This window comes from Phragmites australis, chromosome 17, assembly GCF_958298935.1.
Source record: "Phragmites australis chromosome 17, lpPhrAust1.1, whole genome shotgun sequence".
NCBI lineage: Eukaryota > Viridiplantae > Streptophyta > Magnoliopsida > Poales > Poaceae > Phragmites > Phragmites australis.
Genome location: NC_084937.1, coordinates 13,631,958 through 13,638,895, shown reverse-complemented (window position 1 = coordinate 13,638,895; position 6,938 = coordinate 13,631,958).

Below are 6,938 nucleotides of genomic sequence, written 5' to 3'. Positions count from 1 at the left end.
CCGTGAAGCCTCTTGTTCTTGTCTCCTCCATTCAAAAATTTTGGGGGCGTACCCAAATGAGCCCAGGTGATGGTGGTTCTTGTTCTTCTTCGCAAGGTGCTTGAATGATTCACCCAGTTTGATGGCGTCAGGTGTGGTCTTCTGCCTAACAAACTCCACGCATTGGTTTGGCGTAATCTTTCCATATTTATTAAAGGGTACCAAGTTCTTCTTCACAAAGTCCTTATTCAGCTCACTCTTCCTGCCCTGGAAGCTTTTTCCCATAGTTTTCAATGTATTCTATTTGGTGGCTTCCTCTATTCCCGAGGGGAATCGGATGGTTCTCTGCAATATTTCCCAAAGGAACTCCTTCGTCTCATCCGGCAGCAACCGCTAATCAGTTATTGTGATTGTGACGTACTCCTTCACAAGAAATCCGCAACTGTTTTGGAATTTAGCGCATGCCTCACGAGGTGCAACAAGCTCCCCTTCAACACCAACTTGCGTTATTGTATAAGTACCGGACGACAACTTGTTTCTGCTTCGCTTACCCTATCTTCATTTTAGCGTAGCCCCAGAGGGACCTGAAGTTTCGAGCACAGAGGGAGTGAAAGGTTGTGGCGCAGATGATCGACATGAAGATCTTTGCACCCTCACCATGTAGAGAGAAAAAAAAGAGTTGACATAAACAAAATTATTCCTCCATCTAATTAAGAAGTATAAAATGCATTGACTCAGCTAAATGTCTCTTCGGCGGGATCGTAGTCATTGTCACTTTCCCGGCGTCGGCTCTCCCGCTCGCACGGAACATGGCTCAGGCTATGATACGAGCCTGAACTTTCGCTACTATTAGAGGAGGACGGCTGGTGCGGGCTTGGGCTCCTATCCGACCTCCTGCTTGCATCCACCCCATCTTGCACCAGGGTGCCCTCTATTGGGAGCGGCCTCTGTGCCGAGAAGGTTTCTATTGCGAGCTTCCTCTGTACCGGGATGTCCTATATTACGAGCGGCCTCTGTGCCAGGGAGGCCTCTATTGCAAGCATCCTCTGTATCGGGGCACCCTCTATTGTGAGTGGGTTGTCTCCTATCCGACCTCCTGCCTCCTTCTGGTTTTTAGGGATAACTGTCCTCTTCTGCCTCATGGTACTTACTCAACCACTGGATTATTATTACCTAGAAAAAAACTAACAAGTATGTATTACAAGGAAGAATTGAGTTAATACGAAATATGCAATGTGATCTATAGGAGAAGGATAAAAAAACGTATGAGCTCATTTTTATAGGCGGTTTCTTATGTTAACCGCCTGTGTAAACGAAACATTAGTTTTCACAGGCAGTCCACAATCGCACAGGGGCCCAGCCTACTACTCAAATAGTTTGTCATATGAATCACCTATAAAAATAAATAGTAGGTGTCTCGAAAAATAACTTTTATAGTAATAACACTACCTTCCATCTGAAAGGTTGTGGGGTTGTGTTCAGTTATCAAACACAGGTGACTTCCATGTCCATTTTAGCTCTACGGCTAATTTCAACTTGGTATCACACCTTCACAACGATGTTAATTGCTCTGTTTTTGACGCCCGACAGACAACGGGTTTTTTTTATTTTTATAATTTTTTGAGTTAAAATTTAAATAAATAGATTCCCGGTGAAAATATTTGCAAAACTAGGCGCCCACAGCCCTCTCAGGGGGCTGCAGTCCTCTGAGAGGGCGGTTACGGATGCTAACCGCCCCCTGAGAGGGCGGTAGGCCTAACCGCCCCCTCAGAGGGTGGGTGGGGGGGTTCCCGCCCGGCCCAGAGGCTTACCGCCCCCTGAGGGGGCGGGTAGAGCTCCTTACCGCCCTCTCAGGGGGCGGTAAGGGCTCCTCCCCGCCCACCACGCCGCACCGGCCCCCCGCGCCCTGCTGCTATAAAAAGGCCAAAAATTGGCCAAAAAACCATAAAAATCCGAAAAAAGGAAAAGTTGAGAAGAGAGAGGAGAAGAGAGGAGAGGAGAGGGGAGGAAGAGAGGTCGGCGAAGCCCTGCTGCATTTGGGCCGCGGATTTGAAGAAAAAATTTGGGTCAATCTTTTTTTTCCTTTTTATTGTTGTTAATTAGTGCAGTAGTAGTATATGACATAGATTTTAGACATTTATGACCTAGGGTGTAGAAAATTGTCAAATTTAGTTAGAAAATGGTACGATAGCAGTTCAATATAGAATATTATTTTTAGTATATTATTTTTAGTATGTTATCTGTAGTATATTATTTTTAGTATATTATTTTCAGTATGTTATTTGTAGTATATTATTTTTAGTATATTATTTGTACTTGCGGACGTAGGAGGCAACAGTAGATGATAATTTGCGAACCTAGGGTAGCATTTAAAAACCATTTTATCTGATAATCAAAAATATAGTTTGTTGTATTAACATGGGTTATGTTTGCAGGTGTTTCCAGGAATGGCAGATAAATTAATTTTTCAGATATATTATGGTGAGAGTGAAATTAGGTATGGTCCCAACGGTGTAGATGTCTCTGGATTTCGTCATGTCATGAAGGGGCTTTGTAAGGCTAATGAGAGTACTATTGTGGGTGTGTGCAAATGGATCATGCGGTTTTTCCAACTGGATCCGCAGCAATATGAGCTGAAGTTGAAAGCTGTTATGAGCCGTGCTAGGCATGGATACTTTGGTGAGCTTGTTCCCATCGAAGCCACATCAACTTGGAGGCAGTATGTAGATATATGCTATGAACGTGGCATGCCGCTTGTTTTGTTAGCTGAGGCGTACCTGAAAGATCAAAATGAGGTGAACTCTGCAGAAGCAGTAGCAGGACCAAGTGAGGTAGTGGAAGATGAGTCAGAGACGGCTAATGTAGGGTCCAGAGAGGAGGTTGGTGATGTCCCAGAGCTGCAGCCCATGGGTGTAGCTGATGAAGGGGAGCACATCCCTAGCATCATTGAAGATATGGATTTGGAGGATGAAGAGTTGAAGAAAGGCCTTGCCGATGGGGATTCTTCTGATGAGGAGGGTAATGCTCCAGTTCCTGCATAGTGGCGGGACCAAGAATTTTCGAAGTTGGTTGTTAGCGAGGCTGACCAGACACCGTGGCAGTACCGTGAGAATGAGGTGTCACAGGGTGCTATGTACCCTACAAAGGAGGCAGTTATTGATGCAGTGAAATTCTGGTCGTTGTCTCTTCGTTGGCAATTCAAGGTTGTTAAATCAAGTAAAAGAGAGTATGATGTGAAGTGCTTGGTTCCTCGGTGCCCTTGGCGGGTGCACGCATTCAGAGGGAAATGGGCAGACTACTGGCAATGCTCAATAGTTAAGGAACATAATTGTCATATTGAGGAAATAGAGTTCGCCCACCGGAACATGTCTTCTGCTTTCATTGCAAATGTTATGTACGGAGAGATTGTGGACAACCTAAGGTATGAGCCACGATCAATAATCCGTGCTATTGAGCAAAGGTTTCAGTACACAATAAACTATGCGAAGGCATGGAGGGCGAAACAAAAGGCTATTGAGATGAGGTTCGGTACATATGAAGATTCGTATCACAATCTACCTCGTCAATTAGCCACAATTTGTGCAAGAAATCCAGGCAGCTACTATGATATCAAGCATTACCCCTCTATTGATGTGGAGTACAGCGGAAAAAGAGTGTTGCAGCATGCTTTCTTTGCATTCGGTGCAACTATCAAAGCATTTAGATATTGCCGACCCATCATATGCCTAGATGGAACATTCCTGACTGGGAAGTACAAAGGGCAGATTTTGTCTGCAATAGGGGTCGATGGTAACAACCAAGTCCTGCCACTAGGGTTTGCGTTCGTGGAGAGTGAGAACGGGGACAGCTGGTATTGGTTCCTAGAGCGGGTGAAGCATGCAATTGTTCTTGACCGACCAGATGTGTGTCTCATTCATGATAGACATGCAGGATTGTTGCAGGCTTTGCTGGATATGTAACACGGTAGCGTGCGATGGGGTGTACCAGTACAGTGGCCAGATCTCAAAAGCAGGTGGCGCATGCGCCATATGGGTGCGAACTTCTACAGATAGTTTAAAAACAAAGAATTAATGAAGCTCTTCAAGAAGTTGTGCAGTCAGAACCAGCAACGTAAGTTAAATGCATTATGGGCAAGACTTGATGAACTGACTCTTAAACAAACTGCGGAGGCTGCACCTAACGGTGAGGAACCAATAGCTCTTGGTCCTCTCCCAACCGATACTCCGCAGATTGTAAGGAGATCGGGCTCATCTATTAGGAGCTTTTCACAGTGGATACGCAATGAGCCGAATGAAAAATGGGCTCTGCTGTACGACAGTGGTGGTGCCAGGTATGGAGTAATGACTACAAACCTTGCAGAGGTTTATAACTGGGTCATGCGAGGAATGAGGTCCCTACCACTTGTTGGAATTGTAGAAGGCATTTTGCATGGGACCTGCAAGTACTTCATTAATCGGTACGCAGCTACTAAGGTTGTAATGGAGGACAATCGTATACTTTATGGCCGGATGCTATGTGAGTACATGGAGAAGGCAAATAGGAAGGCCCACATGCATCGCGCAAATCAAGAGGGCACTAGAGAGCACAGGTTAAGTGTCCTGTGTCGAGATAAGGGTCAGAGGGGGGGCAGACGTGAGCGGCATGTTCAAGAGTGTGTGCTAAGGAGTGGGACATGCATATGTAGTTGTCAGAAGCCACAATTACTCCACAAACCTTGTACACACGTCATAGCTGCGTGCGCGGAGCACCATATGCTTCCAAGGCAATATGTGTCACAATATTTCATGAAAGATCAAGTACTGAACACCTGGAACCAGGAGCTGTATGGTTACGGCATTGTTGACACTTTTACAAGTAACCCAGGGCCTGCAAGAATATATGTACCTGATTTGGGGAAGATGAAGAACGCACCGGGCCGAAGACAAACTTGTCGGATTCGCAATGATATGGATGAATCCGAGGCTGGCCCTAGGATTAAGCGATGCAGTCAGTGCAATGAAGTAGGTCACACTTACAAATATTGTCCCAAAACTACAGGCGGTGATGCACCTGTTGTTTAGGTGAGCTTCATGTGTGTTCAGCTAGTTTTGTACCATTTTAATATGTGTTCATTTCGCATATAGATAATTTGCATTCAAAGTATATTGTTGTTGTATTTATTTATCAATGTATTAATGTACATGTCTTTCAAATGCAGAGATGGCTCACCCTTCGACCCCAGAGCTTTTGGGCCCTGCCGTGGACAAGAAGCATCGCAGCTTCTTATCCGCCGAGCACCAGATGGAGCTAGGAATGTTTCGGCCATGAGGCCCCAGAGAGCTGCTGACGGTAGACGAGCGATGGACCCACAGGTACTTAGAAAATTTGATACGAAATTATCATATCACTGCTGTTGTTACATATTATTGATGTACTGCAATACTTATAGGTTGGCAGCGGCCGGACTCCTACCGCTTTGCCGGTTGGTCGAGGCCCGATCGACGGAGAACCCCGAGGTTGTGGCCCGTCGTTTCTACTTCGATCGGTCGCTGATAGCAGCACTGGTCGACTGTTGGAGGCCGGAGACACATACGTTCCACCTACCGTGCGGAGAGATGACCCCGACCCTGCAGGACGTCTCCTACCTCTTAGGCCTTCCTTGCGCAGGAGCTGCGGTTGGGGTGATCGATATGCAGGCCGACTGGATGAACGACATGCATCAGCGATTTGGGCCGGTGGAGCGAAAGGCGGATGCACCCCCCTACATGGCTGAGTTCTTATCCGATGCACGAGGGCCAACAAAAAAGTGGATCCTACAGTTCCAGGTACGGTAACATGCAACCTATCGAATACTAACAAAGTATGTCGTAATGATTCTTTCTGACACCAGTCATATATGCAGCCGATGTACATTCACCCACACGCCAACGCATACGCGATCTCGAGACATTTGGAGGCCTACCTCCTTTGGTTGTTTGGGTGGGTGATGTTTACTAGTGGCCAAGGTCACCTGGTTACGAGGACCCTTGTGCCGTACGCCCGGTCGATAGCGGACGCTGATGCGGAGGACATACCGCAGTTCAGCTGGCATCAGTTGTTCTTGCTGCGACGTATCGGGCGCTCTGCGACGCATGCACGAAGAAGGAGGCACTAGCCACTTTTACCGGGTGTCCACTTCTTCTTCAGCTATGGTCGTACGAGCATTTCGCCATAGGCAGGCCGGTGGTGGATCGCTCCCCGTACCCAGAGGAATGGTACAGCGCGAGGGACGAGGACACGCCTACAATGGCCTCGCTGTGGTGTCGTCGACGTGTACGTATTTTACATTAACAATTTCTATTGTACTATGTTAGTCTCTGGATATCTGTATTGATGTTTTTCACTCAGCCACACTGGGCCCACGAGCAGCCCCGCAGCGCGTACGAGCATTTTCGTACCCAGTTTGACAGGCTACGTCCTAACGATGTGGTATGGGAGCCATACAGCGTTCGGTCTGTGCATACACGTGCAGGGTTGGGTTTGTCACCCTTGTTGTAACACCCTGATTTTCAGATTTCTTAAATTTCTAAAATTTTCCAAGAGTATTGAATAGCTTCACTAGTAGTATAGGTTTAAAACCTATTTTCTTAATCAATCAATCAACATAGGTTATTATTTTCTGTGCATTGCATGCTGAGTTTTGTTAGGAGCCAGGTAAATGCATTAGAGTTCTTTTTCTTTTTTTTTTGTTTGGTGTTTTGAGTGAAAAAGATTTTGAAAAGGTTTTTATAAAACTTAGTAGTGAATAAGTTAAGGATCTTAATGGTTGGAATTCAAAATCTTTGAATTCATCATCTATTCAATCCTTGATCATACCTAATCCTTCTCTAGTTAAATTCAAATCTTATTCAAATCCTTGTTTAAATCCAATCTTTCCTCTTTCTCAAATTCTACCCAAATCTAAAATTCAAATTCCTTACCTACTCTTATTCTTGATCAAC